The 24856-nt window shown below is 47.6% G+C and overlaps 1 long non-coding RNA gene across 1 annotated transcript; it reads left to right on the top strand.

Moving 5' to 3' along the window:
• Positions 1–273: 273 nt before the first annotated feature.
• LOC144892514 (uncharacterized) lies at positions 274–1093 on the top strand. Its single transcript, XR_013623716.1, has 2 exons — positions 274–627; positions 792–1093. It is a non-coding gene; the product is annotated as an uncharacterized LOC144892514 (long non-coding RNA).
• Positions 1094–24856: the final 23763 nt, after the last annotated feature.

The raw sequence follows: 24856 nt of genomic DNA, 5'->3' as shown, positions 1-24856 counted from the left end.
GACGAATTGCAGGGCCGTATTCGACATGAAGTGTATGCTTTGCGCAATGACCCGGCTATGGTGAGTCGAGCAGTTGAGGGCATGCTCCGCCACTGTGAGCTTTGTGTTGAAAGGGGAGGTGGACATGTTGAAGGTGTGGGTGCATAAAGGCCAATCATTCCTGAGAAAAGTTCACATCTGACGTTAATTTTGCACCAATTATCCTGACTTGCATCGATTAGGCAAGATAAAAAAAATGAGTTGGTGATCGTCCCCGCCCGACCCTACGAAACACACCCGACCCGAAACTTTTTTTATTTTTTATTTTGAAAAAAATCATTCAAAAACGATCTTTTCAGTCAAATTTGGCGCCGTTCTGCACCGCATGCGCAGTGCGTGCTGCGCAGAGCGTCGCAAGTGCCTCAGGCAACTTCACCCATTTTACGTTAGCCATTCATGGCGGCTATTGTGTGAGATTTTTCCCGCTGAAATCTGTATCGATTCGTGATAGAATCGGCTTGAAATGCCTATTGTGATCGCATCAATAGCCCGTGAGGGCTCTTCCAAGACGGTGAAGGACTGGTTTGCGTGCAATATCGAGTTGGATGTTACAATCTCGGACTTCTATGCAGAGTTCTCAGACGGCAAGTATGATGGGGATAGGGAGCCATTGCCTGACGATACACGCGGTCCTTGTGTCAAAGTATTCGCCGGCCCCAGTAAAACTGACATGACGAAAGTTTCACCAGCTTGCAAAGTTTCTGATGTGACAAAGACTCTTGGCTCATTTCTCAAATTTGTGTTGGCTGCAGACACGGCCACGGATCACAGGATGGAACCCGATAGTCGACCAACTGTTTTTAGTGTCCTCATGAATGCTGCCCGTGATGATGCTTTTTGTACTTGGGTGCCAAGGTGCCAAGGGCATGGTGTTTATCTGTTTTTCCGATGTCATGGTGTATATACATGTACAGGTGTCTTGCCCTTTCACTACCAAGCTCAGCTAGGACATTCAACATCATCCAAAATCACACAAACACTGTGTTTCATAGAGATTTGGGCAATGTCTGTAAATCTGTGAGATGAATGAAGAAATTAAATCATTTTGAGGAGAAAGGAGTCTTTATTTTATATTTTTCCATGTCAACAAAACTCAATGGAAAGTAGGAAAAAAAAAAAAAAAAAAAAAAAAAAACCTCCCTCCCTACCCGAACTTTTGAGAAAAAAGGACGATCACCAACTCATTTTTTTTATCTTGCCTTAGCCAAACTTGGGAAAATGCGATTTGAACTTGTCATTTTCAATGAACATGTACTCGGTCATGTGTGACAGCAATGATGCATGGAAGGTATCAATGGAAAGCTGAGGATCTCCTCTTAATTAGTAAAACACATGTAAATTGTCAAAATAAATAACCTTTGCATATTAACCCCTTGAATTCGGATTACCTTTTTTTTTATACGCACTGTACATCAGGGTTTACAACATGGCCGCTGATTGGAAACTATAATGTTTCTCCAAATGGAATGATTCACTTCAGCCAACAACAAACTCACGTTTAAAAACTGTTGTTGAACTGGTCTCGATAACACGTTAGCTGCCAGCTGCTGCTAGTTGCCATTTTAAAAAACTTATGACACTAACATTGGCTTGGCCCACCTGTGACCCACATAAGGTCCAGTTCAAAGCCCACTCAATGTCCAGTTTAGCCCACCTAACTGACGAAAACCCATGTGGGCCCCAGCCAGCTTTGTAAGGTGGGATATGACGTCAAAGAGTGCCATTTTATTTTTAGAATGACATCGGCAGCCCAAATGAGACCCATGTTGAACCCAGCTAAAAAACACACCCAGAACCGAAGCCCATCTAAACCATCTATTTCCCAGCTGTGCCCCAGCTATAGATGTTGGCTTGGTAGCAGGAGTATCCAGCATTACCCGATGATATTATAATCCTGTTGGCATTTTGAAGAAATCAATTTGAAGTTTTTTCTTTAAAAAATTGTGGGTGCCTAAAACACTTCACAACACCAACCCGGCAACCCACTATGGAATGAGGTCATGGATCACTGGCGCCGATGCAACCTTTCACATAGCTAACACGTATTAGACACTATGGAGCTATTCATAAAATCTCGTTTTATGAACTATTTAGAACTTTTTATGCCTCCGCCGACAAAGTCGCCTGAGGCATTATGTTTTCGGGCTGTCCGTCCGTACGCACGTATGTCCGCTGAATGGAAAAATTTGAAACTTGGCACATTGTCAAGTACCCCCAATGGGGAACAAAAGCATGATAATGATGACATCATCGGTGAAGTGGTATACCAGCCAAGAATGTTTTAATCGAATTCCTTATCCTAAAAATCTGAAATTGTATGCACATGATCTCTGACCCGTTTGTATTGAAATATTAAATTTTTGACATCATAGGTCACATTATTTGGCAGCCATTTTGGATTGAAGGAAAATATTAAATAATTATATCTCTTTAACCGCTCACCCTATCGATGCGATATTATACAAATATCATCTGACAGCATTGTTGCATATAGCTTGAAAATGATGATGTCATAGGTAACGTGGTTTGGCAGCCATCTTGGATAGAAAAACGAACCTTGTCCGATCAACACAAAACTTCACAAACGTGATTGCCTATCCATACATATGAATAGTGATGGCATCTACCCGTTGTGGGACTATGTGGAGGCATATTGGCGACACAGTCGCATTGTTCTAGTTTTTGTTTGTTTTGCCTAAAACACTCTGCGGCACTTACTGGTGAACCTCTGAAAGTTTGACGAAGATCCGTTCAGACATCTCTGAGAAAAATGGCGACATGCAGACAGACAAATGGCTCTCTTATAGTAGAGAATATAAAAGTGGTGTCTCTGGTGTTGTTCCTCGGACGGACGTTTAACATCGTCCTGTCTGTCAGCATTCGTTGTTGTACGTTAAATATCCCATGGTGTCATTCGCGAAGAGTAGGCGAGCTATCGCCGGCACCATGACCAAATTCCAAATTCCTGCCCCAACCAGCCGAGGGCATTGCATCGGTGCGACGGCCGCGCCCTCAGCCAATGATGCTACCCCGCAGCCTTGTGCTGAATACGAACGAAGATTAACTATAAAGATGTCGGTCTCATCTAACTTACCCAATGCTTCTAAATACAAACACTCGAGAAGTAGTCGGACAAAAAAAAAAAAAATAATAATTATATTACTCTCAAAAATTTCAGAATGTTCGTACATCACAGGTCGCACATCACTCACTGCAAGGTAAAAGTAAATCTTTGTCAAGAACCAATTTACTCTTGCAAGATTTGACCACAGAACTTTGTACAAAACTAAAAATGGACGTTTGCTTTTCATTGCTCCATTCGTCCCTCCAGGAATGATCTACCCACCCTTGGGCAGCATGGCTGGCATTGATTAGTAACAACGTGGGTTTTGAATATTCAGGACTCTTATTACACAGCGCTGGTCGGGTTCAGGCTCCTCATGACCCCTGTGATAATGATGCCGAAAGCATTGCACTAAACAATGGTGCAAAACATTCTTCCTTGCGTGCATGAGATGCTTCTTTTTGAATGTCGGTTTCCCAATAATTTCCAATTTTCCCAATAATTTCCCAAATGTCGGTTTCCCAAGTTTGTCCCAATAATTTCCCACTGACACGAGCTGCTGCCAGATAAGCAATTGCCATGGAGTTCATTTTATTGGCGATTTTGGGCTGAATTTTATTGCTACGAACACCGATTTTGGTCTCATTTAACGCACGACGGCGGTCGAACGGCCTGTGCCATACCTCCCCACTTGGGAACGCCTGGTCAGAGATGGGAGAGGCTACGGCCATGGACACGGAGAAGGAAAGGAAATAGTCCACAAAGTTGGATATTGGCTCCAGACGTGTGGAAATGTGACCCGACAGGCTGGACCCACCTGCGAGATCATAAAACAATATTTTAGTCATCGGTTATTACTTAAAAAGAGTACAATTTCCTTGTGTGTTGCAAAGTCAGTGTTAAATTCAGAATATTGGATTTAAAATTTCACTGCACACTCGATGCGCTTTCCGGCTGAAACTTCAAAACGGGGTTTCTTGTGCCATGCGGAGAAAGTTCAGCCTCAGGGTTATTTGGTTTCACCAAGAGATGCATGAAAACGTTGTCAGAAAGGCCTTGCACATGTGTGGGTCACATTTAATGTAACATATAAACACAGTTTCATTACTTGAATGACCCTCTGATCTGCATCATGTAATTCCTTTGTTCTTCTGCCATTTCCACTCGGTCGCAGCACGTCAGTTTTATTAAAGTGGACAAAGAGGAGTCTGTGTAAGAAGGCTCACGGGGATGTCGGGAGAGTCGGTAAAATGAGTGGGACCTTGAGATGGAGAGAGTGTGTGCTTTGCCTACGTCACGTGCAGTCAGGATTATTGAAAAATAAAAATTAGTAACTGTCTGATCAAAAACATTTCTACCGTCTTATTTTAAGGTTATTAATCCCACAATCACCACAATCTCTTTTTAGGTAATAGATAACTAACACCAATGTTTAATAAAGTTTGCGAACCCTCGCAAATGTTCACTATTTTCAGTGTCTTCCTCTCTAAGTCCTAACAACACATGTCAAGTTTGTGTTATTAGTCAAGAATATTTATTTTCATGAGCATGCCATAATTAGTTTAACAAGAAGGGGAAAAATAACATACAAGCTCATGACAAAAGAGACAAAACGAGAGCGAACGTCAAAATGAAGATAAATGGACAGAAAAATAAAAACATAACACAAGATGATCCCCATGGTAGAGGTGAGGAACCAGACCATTGTCACCCCTCTTAAGCTGCCCCCAGGGGTTTTGCTGCATCCCATTCCTCATTCATTTGATCTATCCATCCGCCGCCTTCCTTTGTTCTCAATTAAAGCCGTGCGTCTGGGAATTTTTTTTTTCGGAAGAGTGGATGATCTGCGGCCTTGGGGGGGGGGGGGGGGGAAGGGACAGAGAGCTTTTTAAATTACATTCTTTGCTCGGCCATTTCTAGAGATGAGTCGACACAAGTACACTTGGATGGAAGATATATTATACGAGCTGTTTACTGACCTTATGGGTAGGTACAGAATGTGAATTTGAAGTGACGTGCAAAGTTTGGTAAACAACTTACTAAGTTGGTACAGCCATACTTTTGGGGTCCAAGGTAGTATGCCATGTACAGTGCCTAAAGAAATTCTACACCTCCTTTCAAATTTTTCACCTTTTGTTACCTTATAGCCTGGAATTAAATTGCATGAAACCAGGTTTTTCCACCTTTACTTGCACATTGTAACCCACATCTTCCAAGTGAAAAACAAATTATACACATTTCAGAAAAATAATTTGAAATACAAAACTAGAATATCTTGGTTGGACAAGTATCCACCACCCCCCCACCCCCCCCCCCCCCCCCTGAGTTAATACTTCTTGGAAGCAGCTTTAACAGCAATTCCAGCTGTGAGTGTGTTGAGATAGGTCTCTACCAACTTTGCACACCTTGATTGGGCATTATTTGCCCATTCTTCTGTACAAAACTGTTCAAGTTCAGTCAAGTTGCGTGGGGAGCGTTGATGGACAGCAATGTTCAAGTCATGCCACAGATTTTCGATTGGATTCAGGTCGGGGCTCTGACTGGGCCACTCAAGGACATTTATCTTTTTGTTACTTAGCCACAGCATTGTAGGTTTGGCTGTGTGCTTTGGGTCATTGTCATGCTGAAAGGTGAACCTCAGTCCAAATTTCAGTTTTCTTGCAGAGGGAATTCTACAGAATGTTTTCTAGAAGAAGGTTTTCCTTCTAGGTTATAGGTTCTAGAGGGTTCTAGGAAGGTTTCCTCTAGAAGGCTCTAGAAGGTTAGAAGGTTTTCGTCAAGGATTTTTCTGACTTTTGCTCCATCCATTTTCCCTTCTATCCTGACAAGTGCCCCAGTCCCTGCTGATGAGAAACATCCCCATAACATGATGCTGTCACCAACATGCTTCACAGTAGTGATGGTGTTCTTTGGGTGATGTGCTATGTTGGGTTTTCACCAAACATTACATTTTGCATTTAGGCCGAAAAGTTCCATCTTGGTTTCATCAACACCACAAAACTTTTTGCCACATGGCTTCAGAATCGCCAGAGTGTTTTTTGCAAACCTCAAAAGGGACTCAAGGTGGGCTTTTTTGAGTAATGGCTTCCTTCTTGCCACACTACTATACTGGCCAGACGTGTGGTGTGATTGGGATATTGTTGTCAGATGCTCACAGTGACCAGTCTTTGCCATAAAGGCCTGTAGCTCTTTCAAAGTTGCCATTGGCCTCTTCATGGCCTCTCTGATCAGTCTCCTCCTTGCTTGGTCATCTAGTTTGGAGGGATGGCCTGATCTAGGCAGGGTCTTGGTGGTACCATGCGCCTTCCACCTCTTAGTGATTGTGTTGACTGCGCTCCAAGGGATATCCAAGGCCTTTCAAATATGTTGATACCCATCCCCTGATCTGTGTCTTTCCACAACTTTATCTCGGAGGTCTTTTGAAAGCTCATTGGTGTTCATGGTTGAGTCTTTGCTGTGAAATGCACTACCCAGGAGAGGAGACCTACAGGAACAGCTGATTTTATTCTGAAATAATCAGAATCGCTACAATTTAACACAGGTGGAGGCCAAATAACTTGGTGTGTGATTTGCAAGGTGATTGGTTACACCTGAGCTAATTTACAATTGCTATTATGAGGGGGTGGATACCTATCCAACCAAGATTTTCTAGTTTTGTATTTTTAATTAATTTTCTGAAATCTGTCGAATTTGTTTTTCACTTGGAAGTTGTGGATTACGAGGTGTAAATAAAGGTGGAAAAGTCTGCTTTAATGCAATGTAATTCCATGCTATAACATAACAAAAGGTGAAAATTTTGAAAGGGGGTGTAAACTTTATATAGGCACTGTATGTAAATGATATTTCCATATTTCATTTTTAACTATTTTATAAATACTTCGAAAAAAACAAAAATTCCATTCTGACATAATGGGTTATTACGTGTCGATCAGTGACAAAAAATCTCAATTTAATTTAATTTTAATTCAAGTTGTAACATAAAATGTGAAAAAGTCAAGGGGTGTGAATTCCTTCTGAAGGCACTGTATGCACGAGTGTGAGGTTGAATTTTTTTTTTTTTTTTTTGTATACTGAATCGAGGCTCGTGAAAGAGCTAACATTAACTTCACAAACAAATCGACCAGACAAACAAAATACACAAAATGCAAACAAACAATGCGGAAACGGCGAATGGCAAACCATGAACCAATAAATTCCCCATTCCTGTGCCACCTTCAGTCGAACAGGTTCGTGAAGGATTTTGGCAAAAACACTTACTGCAACTGAATGTTTCTATACCCAGTCAATGATGAAACTGGCAAATGGCAATTCCCCAAATGTCACTGGAAACTCTCACGTAATTTCTTTAAACTCTATCTATATTTTCATTCCAAACAGCATAATTCCAATCACAAATGAATGAAATAGTATTAATATAGCAAAATACAATGTTACAAACACTGGTGAGACAAACAAATAAAGACAACGTTCCAACGTGATAAGCAATACAGACTAATGTGCGGGCTTGAAAGGGCAGATAAGAAACACATAGTATGGATCGAAAATCATAATTGTATTGAAAAATTTATAAAACCTCCCACCCACCTCAGGATGGATAAAAGTGTTGTCTGGGTGGAAACTCAAAATAACCATTGTATTGCGATATCAAATCAGCGAAGTGTTTCTGCCGAAGCCATGAATGTGTGTCCATTTCTAAATCAGAATTAGCTTCGTATGGATCAAAACTCAAAATCAAAATTGTATTGAGGAATTTATGAAACCTCCCACCTAACTTAGGAGACCCGCAGAGGTGACAAAACATTCCACAGAAGGTATGGCGTGGTGGGGCAAGCCCCAAAACTGAAGGAGTAGTTCGGGGACGGATGGACAGACAAATGGCCACTCCTATTTAATATATGTATAATTGTATATATATATATTGTTGTGGATCTCGTCCGTTGGCCTTCCCCTTATAAAGGGGGGATTAATTCCCTTGTCCTTTTACTGGCCGACGTGATCCCGGGGCTATCACGTTCCTTCCGGTCGGTGTTAAATAGGGTTGTTGGACGAATTAGTCCTATTACCTAAGTACTAACACTGACTGTGAAGCAAGGAAATAACCCCACCCAAACCACGGCGTTAGTGGACACGCCGAGCGAAGCGAGCCGCGATTCGGGCCGTTATCAGGTACTAGACCCGATTCTAAGCCGTTCCTAATCGTGCCACGCTTACCCAATTGAGGAAAAGACTGATACGGTCGAATTGAGAGGAAACCAGGAAGAACAAGGAATTTATCACACTTTTTTTTTTTTTTTTTTTTTTTGTATACAAGATCGAGGCTCGTGAAAGAGCGAACATTAATCACACAGAAAGACAAACAGACACACAAAACAAATAACATCGGGAGCGGTAGACAAGATGGGGAGAGAGGGGGAAGGACACAAACACAACATTTGAGAGCAGGGACCGAGAGACATGGAGACATCGAGAGAACTGTGGGAGGGAGAGGGCTTTGGGGGGGAGGCATGGGAAGGGGGGGGGGGGTGGGGGAGGTATAAAACATATGGACACTGCCAAGACTTCCAGGAAAGAAGTTGGAATTTCAAACAAGGTGGATCTGGGGTGAATTAGTGGGGGTAGAAAAGATCAAGGTTTTGGATGGGGGAAGATAAGAGATGGTGGTGAACAGCTGTTTTGAAGACCTGGAGGGAGGAGTGTGATTGAAGTGAGTGTGGGAGTTTGTTCCAGAGGCGGGAGAAAAGAGGAATGAAAGAGTGAAGGTGAGCAGAGAGCCGAGATTTCGGCAGTTTAACCATCAGAGGGTGGCTGGCAGATCTTGTGCGACCTGTAGGAATATTTGGGGGACAGAGCACAGAGAGAGCTGGGGGAGCAAGGCCGGAGAGGAGTCGGTAGAAGACAGAAAGACCACCTACCTGCCTGCGGTGAGTGAGTGAAAGGCCCTCAGAGATAGCTTCATCGCGGGAGATTCCAATCTTATTCCAATCTTATTCCAATCGCGGGAGATTCCAATCTTAAGTATAAGATTGTTTAAGGCTGCCCTTTGTACAAATAAGAAGAGGAAGGAAAAGAAAGAATGTACAGCGAAGAGGAAGAAGCAGGTACAAAGGGCAGCCTTAAACAATCTTATACTTACCCCTGGACACGGGCCCGTTCACTCTCAGACTCACTCTCAGGCTCACTCACACGGGGTTCGTAGATGGTCCGGTTGAGGGTCCACAGCTCGTCCGGTCCCCGACTCGTCCCGTGCAGATGGTGGAAGACGGCAGGCAGCTCTCCGCGTGGCGTAGACACGAGGCGGACAATTATATCGGGGGATTGCTAGGTGGCGATTATATTGCGATTATAATACTTGTACCGGCGCCCTTATGCGCGCTCCCGGTATCGCGATATCGCCGGGGTACAATACGCCACTTTCCCCAAGCCCTCCGCAATGCCACGTAAACTCTTCACTACGGGTGCCTTCCACAATAGTCCTTCTCGACGCTGCAGTTCTCTGCAATGCGTGCCGCGTGCCAGCCCTTTGTAAAGCGCAATCAATCAATCGAGGCTTGTCCCCGCGCGTCTCTCCATCTCATAACTCTGAACACGAACCAAGCGCCTCTCCCATCAGAACTTCACAAGCGAACTCACGTCTCATCTGAGGTGGGTGCCTCGCACGAAGGGTTATATTGCCATGCCCAGTGAACCCTCTGAAATGTCCAGCCACACCCTGTCAGGCGATGTCGCCTCAGCCCTGATTGGCTGGTGAGGGCTTACCGGCTCCACCTTTGACGGCTGCTTTACGTGGCCACACCTCCCCCCTTGCGCTCCGCCCCCTTTTCGGGCCTTACCTCGTGGCCTTTGGGCTGGTTTGGGCGAGCAAGAGCAGCAAACGCTGCTGGCAGCCAAAGTGTAACAAACTGGAAGGGGCGACGGAGTACAGACTGGATAGCGCTTAATGGCATCGATTGGAGGGAGGCTGCCAAAATGGATGAACGGGGCCTACTCTTATTTATTTTACACAACGCAGATGCAACTATTGGGAATGGCCTTATCCTAAACACATACTATGAAATAAATAACGTCCTAAGGTGACCTACGTGTTGATTGTGGCCTAACTATGGGGTGCAACCTTTAACCTTTAATGATGTTACCTGTGTGGGATCTCAAAAGCGAAACAATATATATATATACAGTCACGTGAAAAAGTAAGTACACCCCATGTAAAGTTTTGACTTTTTCAACATATTTCAACATACAGCTATTTGATCTTCATTTCAACAATATTGATAGATAAAGGTGATATAATGTAACAAATATCATGAAACATTTACATTTTGTAGTCCATTGTATAATTTAAATAAACACAAATGCAAATTTCGCATGTGGAAAAAGGAAGTACACGCCTACATTTATCACTACTTCAAATACCTAAAATTTGAATCAAGTGCACCAGCTCAGGTGCAAATGATTAGAACATCGTTAGAGAGGATCTTGGAGGTACCTGTCTTATTTAAACCTCAGACATTTAGTTTGGTTTGCTCTTTGTTGTTGAAGTGTGCTGTGGATTCTGGATGTGAAGGTGTTGTTGTTGTTGTTGTTGTTGTTCGCCGCACTGGCTGGGGGTGGGGGTATGTATGCATCCAGGTGCAGTTGCTGCATGTGGATGTGGATGTGCCCCTGCTGGCCCACCTTAGCTGACCGTATCGAGGTTGAAGGGCCGAAACGGGATGATGCTGAGTACCTCGACTGAGGACCCGGTCAGTGCGGCACACTTGTGACCAGGTGTGTTTTGAACTTATATATATTGTTGCGGATATGAGGTTTGTGTTTTTTTATTGTGTTGTATTATATAGTAAATTGTTGTAAATATCACCCTCTGTAAAATGTAATGATTCCTTGTAAATACCTCCGTAGTGTAAAGGTCAAAGGGCATCCCATAATTAGTCCATAAAGCATACACGTTAGCCAATCATAGAATACCCCTGTTCAATTGTTATATCTTTATTATGTGTATTAGGGTAAGGCCTTGTCTCCCATTAAGATGACACTCCATTGCACCAAGTAAATAAGAATAGATCCCCTTTCATTCCCATCCCCAAAATCTCCATTTCCTTTCACATCCCCTTTCGTCATTGCCAAGCCTCGATTGCCAATTACATCCCCTCCAAAACCACCATTGAACATGTGCTCGGGTCGGGGAAGACGGGCGTGCCCGCCCGTCGTCATCAAGGGCGGAGCCAGAGGGTCGCGCGACCAACCAGGGCCGAGGTGAGCACACCGAGGGGCGTGTCCTGAAGGCCGGCGGCTTGATCGCCAGAGGCGTTATAAAGGCGCGCGCGCAAGAAGCAAGGAGTGGTCGGTGGTGAGGAGTGATTGGACCACGAGAGAGAAAGAGTGGTTGGACCAAGAAAGAGATCATCCAGAAAGATCATCCAGAAAGATCATCCAGAGAAGGTCATCCAGAGAGATTATCAGAGAGGTCATCCAGCAGCGATTCTTGTCCAAAAGAGATCATCCAGCAGCGATTCTTGTCCAAAAGAGATCGTCCAGGGAAGCACAACGCCTGCTATTCGTCGCCTTGCTCACCAAAGTTGGACCAAGCAAGAGAGTTGGGCAAGAAGCAGGCACGTTGTTCAGTTGTGTGGTTGAGTCAGACGAGTCCTGGCAAAGCGCGCGACGTCCACCGCAGCAGCAGCAGCAGCAGCGGCGGCCACAGCAGCAACAACACTCGACAGCAGCGTGGGGCCTTGACGGCAGTTCCGGAGCAGGGCCGCGAAGGAACGGCGGCGGTCAAACGCGCCGATCGTGCTGCAGTACCATTGGACCTTCCTCTCCCTCCAGCCATCCACGTCCCGCCAGTCCTATCATCATTCCCCGCGTGAGTCTGTCTTTGTTTGTTCTGTCCTGGGTATTTAATTAAGCTTGTATAAGGAATTTGCACTGTGTCTCTAATATCTTCTGTATATTATTTTATTATCTTTCCTTCTTCCTTGGTTATTTTGAGCCTGTAAATAGCAAATAAATTATATTCGTATTTCCAACCTTTTTGTCTGCTTCTTCTTCACATCCGTGTCGCCTTAGTCTTTTCCCTATTGAATATCTGTGGCGCGATCCGGCCAACGTTCGGGAATCGGGTTAGTCGGGGTAACTGTTAGGCCGCGGTGCCATCCGCTCGGCAAACCAACATCCTTATCCGCGGGCCGTAACAATTGGTGTCAGGAGTGGGATCGGACCCGAAGCGCGCTTAACACGCTCAAAATTACGAGCTACTGAAATTTGTTTTGTTTTACAAAACCCGAATTTTGAAATCGCGCCATGGCTGGTCAAGGCGACGGGATGCAGGTGGGTGAACTAGGAGAGGGGTTAGGAGTAACCCAGGATCAAATGGAGGGGAGCAATGAGGAGGTGGTTGAGGAGGTTTCAGGCGCGCAAAATGGCGCTCGTGCACGTGGTTGAAGGGTCCCAAAATAGCGGCGCCGCAGAGGGCGAGCCCGCGGTGGCGGCTGGGGACGCTGGGCAAACCGGGTTTGACCTCAGATTATTCTTGACCCAACTGAATGCAAAAATGGAAAGGATGGGGGGCAAAATGGGGGCGATGAGGGACGAGGTGAGGGGTACCAATGCCCAAATTGGGAAGTTAGACAATAAATTTGAGAGGCTAGGAAGCAGAATGGAGCGAATCGGCAAAATTGGGGACAGAATGGGTGACCGCATGCAAAAATGTGGGGAGACCATGGATCGCATGGTGGGCAAGAGGGTCCCAAGGGTACACGACGAGGTAACGCGGGTCGAGAAGCGCTGGTTGAGCGGGGCGGAGAAAAGCGCGGGTACAATGACGGGGGTAGAAATCGCGACACGGGGTTTGGAGCAGCCAGCGACCGCTGAGGTAGAGGAGGGTGTTTTATTAAAGCCAGCGGTCGTCGAGGTGAATAAAGAAAAAGTGCTGGGAATTAAAATTGAAGAGACGACGGAGGTAGCCCGGGAATTGCAGGGAGAAATGGAATATGTACAAAGTCCCTGCTCAAATCATGATGATGTACTTGCTAATCCAAATGGAAGTTTGCAGGTGCGCATGGAGAAAAGGTCCCCCAGGTGAGTCGTGCTGTATATTGTGCGGGTAGATTTTGTAGAAGGATGTTTGGCGACAAAAGAATTGTCGCGCGATTGGGGTCAATATGGCACCCGGGCGTTGGTGAAGGGTCCCGTGTGAGTGGAAATGGCACGCGTGTGAAAAAAAAGTGTGCGTCAAGGGGTGAGCGTGTTACGAAGCGCGAGTGTGATACCGAGTGCGAGCGGGAATGCACGTCGGGGTGTACGGAGTGTGACACAGGGAGTGAGAGCGATACGGAGTGTACGTGCGAGGGCGAGTGTGACACGGAGAGTAAGGTGGTGGTGGAACATGTGCGAGGAAGCACACCTGAGTTGGTCGTGGCGCGGGTGTGGGAGAGCCCATCTGAGCGCGGTTGTGGGTGGATGCAAGGGTGCACGCCCATGGTGAGTGGTACGGAGTATGTACCGAGGGAGAGTGCGCAAGACGGTGTGCGAGGTGTGTTAAGGGAGTGTGTGAATGGCGAGTGTGCGCGAGAGGTGTGGTGTGTAACAGGGAGTGCGTTGGTGGAATGTACGGACGGCGTTGGAACGCCGGGTTTTGTAAGTGTCAAAAGGGTCGCGTGTGCGTGTGGGCATGCGAGTAAAGCATCGACGTTGGACGGGTTAGCGTTTAGGGCGACGGATAGCCGATGCGAGCACTCAGGGCGCGGTGTGCTTTGTTGGATGCGAGGCCCGGCGCGGATCGATGCTGCGTCGCTTCTCTTCGAAGCGTCGTTGCCGATTCGGGCTTGGCCCCCGCCCTGCACGGTCGAGTCCGGGCCTTGTCGGGCGAGGCGACCGGTCCGGTTCAAGGGCGAGTGGGAGGAAGCGGAACGGCGCCCCCTGGCGGGGGCGGGGTTCCGATCGGGCGAGCCTCGGTCATCGGGCCCGGGACCGCAAGGTGCCGCGCCGAGATGGTGCGTGGAATCTCGGCCCGACCAAACCACCTCCCTTGAACCGAAAGCCGGAGGGATTCAACCTGCAGGCGACCAAGCCACCCGAATTCATTGCTCGGCTTTACGAAGCCGAGTTTAATGATGTCATGACACACCGAGGCTAGGATATAGCGGACTGTGATGATGATGATACTGATAGTGTTTTTGATCCGAAATTTAGAAAAGTGAATAGAATTGGCAGTAATTGGAAAATTTTTGATTGGTTGGAATTTGGTGAGCAAAATTGGTAGTGGGAGTTACCCGATGTGGTGGGATAGCAACTCTGCCATCTCTCGCAAAGGGGGCAAAGGAGCACTAGATTTATGGGGTTTGGCAGTGAAAACTAGCCCGGGAGGGTTAGGATAAAATGATAGGGACCTAGAAGATGACAATAGGTAACATTAAGCTTAGTTAGTGACAATGATACCTGTAGTGGGGACGCAGGTAGATTAGTGTGGATGATAATGACGTGGTATGTGCTTAGTTTAAAGGGAAGACGGGGAGCACTAAGTTAGCAGGGCAACAGGTAGATTAGATGATGCCGTGTGTATGGTTAAAAGGTGTGATTGCACAGGTGTGCAACTGGACAGGTGAATGGAGCAGTGTATGAGAGAGTGATAGTGATGTGAGTTGTATTGACCGAATGGTCCAGGAAGGGAGGAGGGTGCAGGTGGCACCAGGTGTGATTGCACAGGTGTGCAACGACAGGTGTATGGAGAATGGTTGTGTGGAATAAATGGTATGGAGTATATGGAGTATTGGAATGGATGGTCGTGGAGTGAGTATGGTGGAAGCTATGGAGTGGAGTGGATGGTGCGAAGGTGTGAGTGGGGGAAGGATGGACCCCCATCACGAATACCCGGGGAGGGTAGTGTAAGTGTTAGGTAGAGGGTATAGGTAAATTGTGGTTGGATATTGGCATCTGTGGTGTGGGTGAAAGAATGGTATTTGGATGGGTGCATTAGTGTTGTGGAAATGGCTGGGCATGTAGCCTGTTATTGTGTGTAGTTGGTTTGGGCACTCCACCACTGTGAGGATGTCGGCCAGGTGAGGCCGCAGGTGGGCTCTGGGAGCCGGTAGAGTTGTTGTGGATGGGGCCCGAGGATCCGGAGGACGGACCCGGGTAGCCCAGTGCCAGAGGGCACCGAGCGGTGACAGAGCCAGGAGGTGCCTTCCCCAGTTAGATAGGTTAGGGTGAGGAGCTAGGTAAGCTCGGGTGGCAACTGCAGTGGTGGAGGTGTGCAGGTGGGTAGACCTGCTGGGAGAGCTCCACGCCCCAGTGCTGAAATTGCGCAAGGGCACAGGGAGTTGAATCGGGGGAGTGAGACCCCAAATTGAGAAGCACCACAGTTTGGTCAATGGGAATTGGTTTTTAGAACCCATCGTGTAAGATGGCCAATGGATTGGCAGGGAAAGACCCCGGGTAGTGTAAAGTGTATTAAAGTCATTTAGAAAGTAGTTAGGATGAAGATCTCCTCGCACCATCTGCATCCACTCACCTGAGGTGACGTAACTCCACACCATGCCATGTTTTATTATTTTTATTGTGCAAATGTTTGGATTGTGAGATGCATCATGACGTGGGTGTGACATTGTGCTTGATGTTCCATCTCTCCCTCCTTATGAGGATTGATGATGAATTGGGTGATGGCAAATTTTGGATAGAGGGATTGTGGGAACGAATTTGGTAAAGGGGAAATATGGGGAAGACGTGACAGTAGCGACGAATTTGTAAATGTGTAGATTTTTGTAAATATGGGGTAAGGGCAAGGGTAGTGTAGGTGACGGGGGGGGGGGGGGGGGTGACGTACGGTAGGGACGAGCTTTCTCACTTCGCTCTCCGTACGCACTTCACCTTGCATTGCCTTATTGATGTGTACCCTTGTGACCTTACCCCTCGCTCATCTGTCTTTCCCCCCCTTTGTCTCCCACATGAGGACCTGTGCGCCACTGGGCGCCGAGGGGGCGTGCGTGAGTCCGCCATTGTGCGCCCGGAACTCCCAGAACCAGCTGTCTGCATCGATGCACCACATTATGGACCACATGTCTGTGGCCGAGCACCACTTATAGACCCCATGGGTTGGGGCATGGCCCCTCTGCTGGAACCGGCCATGAAGGCCCGAAATCTTGCTGGCGGACCTTGGCCACAGGGCACCGATGCCCCACAGGTGAACCATACATAGTCGGCCCCTGTGGGCCATAAATAAATAAAAATGGACACGTTGGGTGCATTTCATTTTATTTCCACCAATAGGCCGCCAGTAAGAAAATGAAAGAAAGACAACATCAGGAAGAGAGTAATAGCCAGCAGAGGGAGCCGAAGAGCAAGAGACCACCTGCAGGGTTAGGGGTTGTTGTTTTTATTTTCATGACCAGTGATGACTGTGCACGGATTGGTGCTTGAGGGTGTGTTGGTGCGTTTTTGGGTGCTTTCATGGTGCATTGATGCAGAGCAGACTGTCTCCCCCCCCAGAAAGAACAATCACAGGTCCTGGGTTAGTTTTGTAAATAAAGTAACGTCATTGTAAATAATGCTCCCCACCGTCAGTGTATAGTTTGAAGACCATTCCGCAATTCGGTTAGCTGTGGGCGTGAGTCTGTTAGGTAGGGTGCAATGGAGCAGCGGGAGATATTTATTTATGTTTTAAAACTGTCGCACTCAGGGTCAGGTTAAATGTAGAGGGAACTACACCTACGTGTCACACTAAGTTAAAGTTATAGGCCCGGGACGTGCCTAAGAGGAGGAGGGTGCAGTGTTGCGGATATGAGGTTTGTGTTTTTTTATTGTGTTGTATTATATAGTAAATTGTTGTAAATATCACCCTCTGTAAAATGTAATGATTCCTTGTAAATACCTCCGTAGTGTAAAGGTCAAAGGGCGTCCCATAATTAGTCCATAAAGCATACACGTTAGCCAATCATAGAATACCCCTGTTCAATAGTTATATCTTTATTATGTGTATTAGGGTAAGGCCTTGTCTCCCATTAAGATGACACTCCATTGCACCAAGTAAATAAGAATAGATCCCTTTTCATTCCCATCCCCAAAATCTCCATTTCCTTTCACATCCCCTTTCGTCATTGCCATGCCTCGATTGCCAATTACATCCCCTCCAAAACCACCATTGAACATGTGCTCGGGTCGGGGAAGACGGGCGTGCCCGCCCGTCGTCATCAAGGGCGGAGCCAGAGGGTCGCGCGACCAACCAGGGCCGAGGTGAGCACACCGAGGGGCGTGTCCTGAAGGCCGGCGGCTTGATCGCCGGAGGCGTTATAAAGGCGCGCGCGCAAGAAGCAAGGAGTGGTCGGTGGTGAGGAGTGATTGGACCAAGAGAGAGAAAGAGTGGTTGGACCAAGAAAGAGATCATCCTGAAAGATCATCCAGAAAGATCATCCAGAGAAGGTCATCCAGAGAGATTATCAGAGAGATCATCCAGCAGCGATTCTTGTCCAAAAGAGATCATCCAGCAGCGATTCTTGTCCAAAAGAGATCGTCCAGGGAAGCACAACGCCTGCTATTCGTCGCCTTGCTCGCCAAAGTTGGACCAAGCAAGAGAGTTTGGCAAGAAGCAGGCACGTTGTTCAGTTGTGTGGTTGAGTCAGACGAGTCCTGGCAAAGCGCGCGACGTCCACCGCAGCAGCAGCAGCAGCGGCGGCCACAGCAGCAACAACACTCGACAGCAGCGTGGGGCCTTGACGGCAGTTCCGGAGCAGGGCCGCGAAGGAACGGCGGCGGTCAAACGCGCCAATCGTGCTGCAGTACCATTGGACCTTCCTCTCCCTCCAGCCATCCACCTCCCGCCAGTCCTATCATCATTCCCCGTGTGAGTCTGTCTTTGTTTGTTCTGTCCTGGGTATTTAATTAAGCTTGTATAAGGAATTTGCACTGTGTCTCTAATATCTTCTGTATATTATTTTATTATCTTTCCTTCTTCCTTGGTTATTTTGAGCCTGTAAATAGCAAATAAATTATATTCGTATTTCCAACCTTTTTGTCTGCTTCTTCTTCACATCCGTGTCACCTTAGTCTTTTCCCTATTGAATATCTGTGGCGTGATCCGGCCAACGTTCGGGAATCGGGTTAGTCGGGGTAACTGTTAGGCCGCGGTGCCATCCGCTCGGCAAACCAACATCCTTATCCGCGGGCCGTAACAATTGGTGTCAGGAGTGGGATCGGACCCGAAGCACGCTTAACGCGCTCAAAATTACGAGCTACTGAAATTTGTTTTGTTTTACAAAACCCGAATTTTGAAATCGCGCCATGGCTGGTCAAGGCGACAGGATGCAGGTGGGTGAACTAGGAGAGGGGTTAGGAGTAACCCAGGATCAAATGGAGGGGAGCAATGAGGAGGTGGTTGAGGAGGTTTCAGGCGCGCAAAATGGCGCTCTCGCGCACGTGGTTGAAGGGTCCCAAAATAGCGGCGCTGCGGAGGGCGAGCCCGCGGTGGCGGCTGGGGACGCTGGGCAAACCGGGCTTGACCTCAGATTATTCTTGACCCAACTGAATGCAAAAATGGAAAGGATGGGGGGCAAAATGGGGGCGATGAGGGACGAGGTGAGGGGTACCAATGCCCAAATTGGGAAGTTAGACAATAAATTTGAGAGGCTAGGAAGCAGAATGGAGCGAATCGGCAAAATTGGGGACAGAATGGGTGACCGCATGCAAAAATGTGGGGAGACCATGGATCGCATGGTGGGCGAGAGGGTCCCAAGGGTACACGACGAGGTAACGCGGGTCGAGAAGCGCTGGTTGAGCGGGGCGGAGAAAAGCGCGGGTACAATGACGGGGGTAGAAATCGCGACACGGGGTTTGGAGCAGCCGGCGACCGCTGAGGTAGAGGAGGGTGTTTTATTAAAGCCAGCGGTCGTCGAGGTGAATAAAGAAAAAGTGCTGGGAATTAAAATTGAAGAGACGACGGAGGTAGCCCGGGAATTGCAGGGAGAAATGGAATATGTACAAAGTCCCTGCTCAAATCATGATGATGTACTTGCTAATCCAAATGGAAGTTTGCAGGTGCGCATGGAGAAAAGGATCCCCCAGGTGAGTCGTGCTGTATATTGTGCGGGTAGATTTTGTAGAAGGATGTTTGGCGACAAAATAATTGTCGCGCGATTGGGGTCAATATGGCACCCGGGCGTTGGTGAAGGGTCCCGTGTGAGTGGAAATGGCACGTGTGTGAAAAAAAAGTGTGCGTCAAGGGGTGAGCGTGTTACGAAGCGCGTGTGTGATACCGAGTGCGAGCGGGAATGCACGTCGGGGTGTACGGAGTGTGACACAGGGAGTGAGAGCGATACGGAGTGTACGTGCGAGGGCGAGTGTGACACGGAGAGTAAGGTGGTGGTGGAACATGTGCGAGGAAGCACACCTGAGTTGGTCGTGGCGCGGGTGTGGGAGAGCCCATCTGAGCGCGGTTGTGGGTGGATGCAAGGGTGCACGCCCATGGTGAGTGGTACGGAGTATGTACCGAGGGAGAGTGCGCAAGACGGTGTGCGAGGTGTGTTAAGGGAGTGTGTGAATGGCGAGTGTGCGCGAGAGGTGTGGTGTGCAACAGGGAGTGCGTTGGTGGAATGTACGGACGGCGTTGGAACGCCGGGTTTTGTAAGTGTCAAAAGGGTCGCGTGTGCGTGTGGGCATGCGAGTAAAGCATCGACGTTGGACGGGTTAGCGTTTAGGGCGACGGATAGCCGATGCGAGCACTCAGGGCGCGGTGTGCTTTGTTGGATGCGAGGCCCGGCGCGGATCGATGCTGCATCGCTTCTCTTCGAAGCGTCGTTGCCGATTCGGGCTTGGCCCCCGCCCTGCACGGTCGAGTCCGGGCCTTGTCGGGCGAGGCGACCGGTCCGGTTCAAGGGCGAGTGGGAGGAAGCGGAACGGCGCCCCCTGGCGGGGGCGGGGTTCCGATCGGGCGAGCCTCGGTCATCGGGCCCGGGACCGCAAGGTGCCGCGCCGAGATGGTGCGTGGAATCTCGGCCCGACCAAACCACCTCCCTTGAACCGAAAGCCGGAGGGATTCAACCTGCAGGCGACCAAGCCACCCGAATTCATTGCTCGGCTTTACGAAGCCGAGTTTAATGATGTCACGACACACCGAGGCTAGGATATAGCGGACTGTGATGATGATGATACTGATAGTGTTTTTGATCCGAAATTTAGAAAAGTGAATAGAATTGGCAGTAATTGGAAAATTTTTGATTGGTTGGAATTTGGTGAGCAAAATTGGTAGTGGGAGTTACCCGATGTGGTGGGATAGCAACTCTGCCATCTCTCGCAAAGGGGGCAAAGGAGCACTAGATTTATGGGGTTTGGCAGTGAAAACTAGCCCGGGAGGGTTAGGATAAAATGATAGGGACCTAGAAGATGACAATAGGTAACATTAAGCTTAGTTAGTGACAATGATACCTGTAGTGGGGACGCAGGTAGATTAGTGTGGATGATAATGACGTGGTATGTGCTTAGTTTAAAGGGAAGACGGGGAGCACTAAGTTAGCAGGGCAACAGGTAGATTAGATGATGCCGTGTGTATGGTTAAAAGGTGTGATTGCACAGGTGTGCAACTGGACAGGTGAATGGAGCAGTGTATGAGAGAGTGATAGTGATGTGAGTTGTATTGACCGAATGGTCCAGGAAGGGAGGAGGGTGCAGGTGGCACCAGGTGTGATTGCACAGGTGTGCAACGACAGGTGTATGGAGAATGGTTGTGTGGAATAAATGGTATGGAGTATATGGAGTATTGGAATGGATGGTCGTGGAGTGAGTATGGTGGAAGCTATGGAGTGGAGTGGATGGTGCGAAGGTGTGAGTGGGGGAAGGATGGACCCCCATCACGAATACCCGGGGAGGGTAGTGTAAGTGTTAGGTAGAGGGTATAGGTAAATTGTGGTTGGATATTGGCATCTGTGGTGTGGGTGAAAGAATGGTATTTGGATGGGTGCATTAGTGTTGTGGAAATGGCTGGGCATGTAGCCTGTTAGTGTGTGTAGTTGGTTTGGGCATTCCACCACTGTGAGGATGTCGGCCAGGTGAGGCCGCAGGTGGGCTCTGGGAGCCGGTAGAGTTGTTGTGGATGGGGCCCGAGGATCCGGAGGACGGACCCGGGTAGCCCAGTGCCAGAGGGCACCGAGCGGTGACAGAGCCAGGAGGGGCCTTCCCCAGTTAGATAGGTTAGGGTGAGGAGCTAGGTAAGCTCGGGTGGCAACTGCAGTGGTGGAGGTGTGCAGGTGGGTAGACCTGCTGGGAGAGCTCCATGCCCCTGTCCTGAAATTGTGCAAGGGCACAGGGAGTTGAATCGGGGGAGTGAGACCCCAAATTGAGAAGCACCACAGTTTGGGCAATGGGAATTGGTTTTTAGAACCCATCGTGTAAGATGGCCAATGCATTGGCAGGGAAAGACCCCGGGTAGTGTAAAGTGTATTAAAGTCATTTAGAAAGTAGTTAGGATGAAGATCTCCTCGCACCATCTGCATCCACTCACCTGAGGTGACGTAACTCCACACCATGCCATGTTTTATTATTTTTATTGTGCAAATGTTTGGATTGTGAGACGCATCATGACGTGGGTGTGACATTGTGCTTGATGTTCCATCTCTGCCTCCTTATGAGGATTGATGATGAATTGGGTGATGGCAAATTTTGGATAGAGGGATTGTGGGAACGAATTTGGTAAAGGGTAAATATGGGGAAGACGTGACAGTAGCGATGAATTTGTAAATGTGTAGATTTTTGTAAATATGGGGTAAGGGCAAGGGTAGTGTAGGTGACGGGGGGGGGGGGGGGGGTGACGTACGGTAGGGACGAGCTTTCTCACTTCGCTCTCCGTACGCACTTCACCTTGCATTGCCTTATTGATGTGTACCCTTGTGACCTTACCCCTTGCTCATCTGTCTTTCCCCCCCTTTGTCTCCCACATGAGGACCTGTGCGCCACTGGGCGCCGAGGGGGCGTGCGTGAGTCCGCCATTGTGCGCCCGGAACTCCCAGAACCAGCTGTCTGCATCGATGCACCACATTATGGACCACATGTCTGTGGCCGAGCACCACTTATAGACCCCATGGGTTGGGGCATGGCCCCTCTGCTGGAACCGGCCATGAAGGCCCGAAATCTTGCTGGCGGACCTTGGCCACAGGGCACCGATACCCCACAGGTGAACCATACATAGTCGGCCCCTGTGGGCCATAAATAAATAAAAATGGACACGTTGGGTGCATTTCATTTTATTTCCACCAATAGGCCGCCAGTAAGAAAATGAAAGAAAGACAACATCAGGAAGAGAGTAATATCCAGCAGAGGGAGCCGAAGAGCAAGAGACCACCTGCAGGGTTAGGGGTTGTTGTTTTTATTTTCATGACCAGTGATGACTGTGCACGGATTGGTGCTTGAGGGTGTGTTGGTGCGTTTTTGGGTGCTTTCATGGTGCATTGATGCAGAGCAGACTGTCTCCCCCCCCAGAAAGAACAATCACAGGTCCTGGGTTAGTTTTGTAAATAAAGTAACGTCATTGTAAATAATGCTCCCCACCGTCAGTGTATAGTTTGAAGACCATTCCGCAATTCGGTTAGCTGTGGGCGTGAGTCTGTTAGGTAGGGTGCAATGGAGCAGCGGGAGATATTTATTTATGTTTTAAAACTGTCGCACTCAGGGTCAGGTTAAATGTAGAGGGAACTACACCTACGTGTCACACTAAGTTAAAGTTATAGGCCCGGGACGTGCCTAAGAGGAGGAGGGTGCAGTGTTGCGGATATGAGGTTTGTGTTTTTTTATTGTGTTGTATTATATAGTAAATTGTTGTAAATATCACCCTCTGTAAAATGTAATGATTCCTTGTAAATACCTCCGTAGTGTAAAGGTCAAAGGGCGTCCCATAATTAGTCCATAAAGCATACACGTTAGCCAATCATAGAATACCCCTGTTCAATAGTTATATCTTTATTATGTGTATTAGGGTAAGGCCTTGTCTCCCATTAAGATGACACTCCATTGCACCAAGTAAATAAGAATAGATCCCTTTTCATTCCCATCCCCAAAATCTCCATTTCCTTTCACATCCCCTTTCGTCATTGCCATGCCTCGATTGCCAATTACATCCCCTCCAAAACCACCATTGAACATGTGCTCGGGTCGGGGAAGACGGGCGTGCCCGCCCGTCGTCATCAAGGGCGGAGCCAGAGGGTCGCGCGACCAACCAGGGCCGAGGTGAGCACACCGAGGGGCGTGTCCTGAAGGCCGGCGGCTTGATCGCCGGAGGCGTTATAAAGGCGCGCGCGCAAGAAGCAAGGAGTGGTCGGTGGTGAGGAGTGATTGGACCAAGAGAGAGAAAGAGTGGTTGGACCAAGAAAGAGATCATCCAGAAAGATCATCCAGAAAGATCATCCAGAGAAGGTCATCCAGAGAGATTATCAGAGAGATCATCCAGCAGCGATTCTTGTCCAAAAGAGATCATCCAGCAGCGATTCTTGTCCAAAAGAGATCGTCCAGGGAAGCACAACGCCTGCTATTCGTCGCCTTGCTCGCCAAAGTTGGACCAAGCAAGAGAGTTGGGCAAGAAGCAGGCATGTTGTTCAGTTGTGTGGTTGAGTCAGACGAGTCCTGGCAAAGCACGCGACGTCCACCGCAGCAGCAGCAGCAGCGGCGGCCACAGCAGCAACAACACTCGACAGCAGCGTGGGGCCTTGACGGCAGTTCCGGAGCAGGGCTGCGAAGGAACGGCGGCGGTCAAACGCGCCGATCGTGCTGCAGTACCATTGGACCTTCCTCTCCCTCCAGCCATCCACCTCCCGCCAGTCCTATCATCATTCCCCGCGTGAGTCTGTCTTTGTTTGTTCTGTCCTGGGTATTTAATTAAGCTTGTATAAGGAATTTGCACTGTGTCTCTAATATCTTCTGTATATTATTTTATTTTCTTTCCTTCTTCCTTTGGTTATTTTGAGCCTGTAAATAGCAAATAAATTATATTCGTATTTCCAACCTTTTTGTCTGCTTCTTCTTCACATCCGTGTCGCCTTAGTCTTTTCCCTATTGAATATCTGTGGCGCGATCCGGCCAACGTTCGGGAATCCTGGTTAGTCGGGGTAACTGTTAGGCCGCGGTGCCATCCGCTCGGCAAACCAACATCCTTATCCGCGGGCCGTAACAATATATATATATATATATATATATATATATATATATATATATATATATATATCCAAATATATCTTCAGTTCTCCAGCTTTCAATGAGCGCACGTAATGACGTCACTGCCATGTACATACACATACACTCTGCCTGTCAAGCTCTCAAGAGAACCCTCCGACAGAGCAGAATTTTGATCTTAGTTCAGATACTGTCATAAGTGTATGTAAAACTCAGTTACCGACCTGGTTTCGCCCTTTTGAGGCTCATCAGGGCAACGCAGTGAGTCCTGCATACACTTATGACTGAAAATCTTTCGATTATATACCAGTTACTATGCGATTACATACCATCAGTGGTGAACCGCCATTAAGGTATCCCATCCAGCTTTGCTGTACCTTAATGGGAGCGATAAGTACCGTCTGCCACACGGTACAGCATAACTGGATGGGATACCTTAATGGCGGTTCACCACTGATGGTATGTAATCCCATAGTAACTGATATATATATATATATATATATATATATATATATATATATATATATATATATATATGTTTAATATATATATATATATATATATATATATATATATATATATATATATATATATATATATATAATATATATATATATA

The sequence above is a fragment of the Myxine glutinosa genome, chromosome 6, assembly GCF_964187855.1.
Source record: "Myxine glutinosa chromosome 6, kmMyxGlut1.1, whole genome shotgun sequence".
Taxonomy (NCBI): Eukaryota; Metazoa; Chordata; class Myxini; order Myxiniformes; family Myxinidae; genus Myxine; species Myxine glutinosa.
Note: the sequence above shows the minus strand (reverse complement) of the source record. Positions and strands in the feature narration are given on the sequence as shown.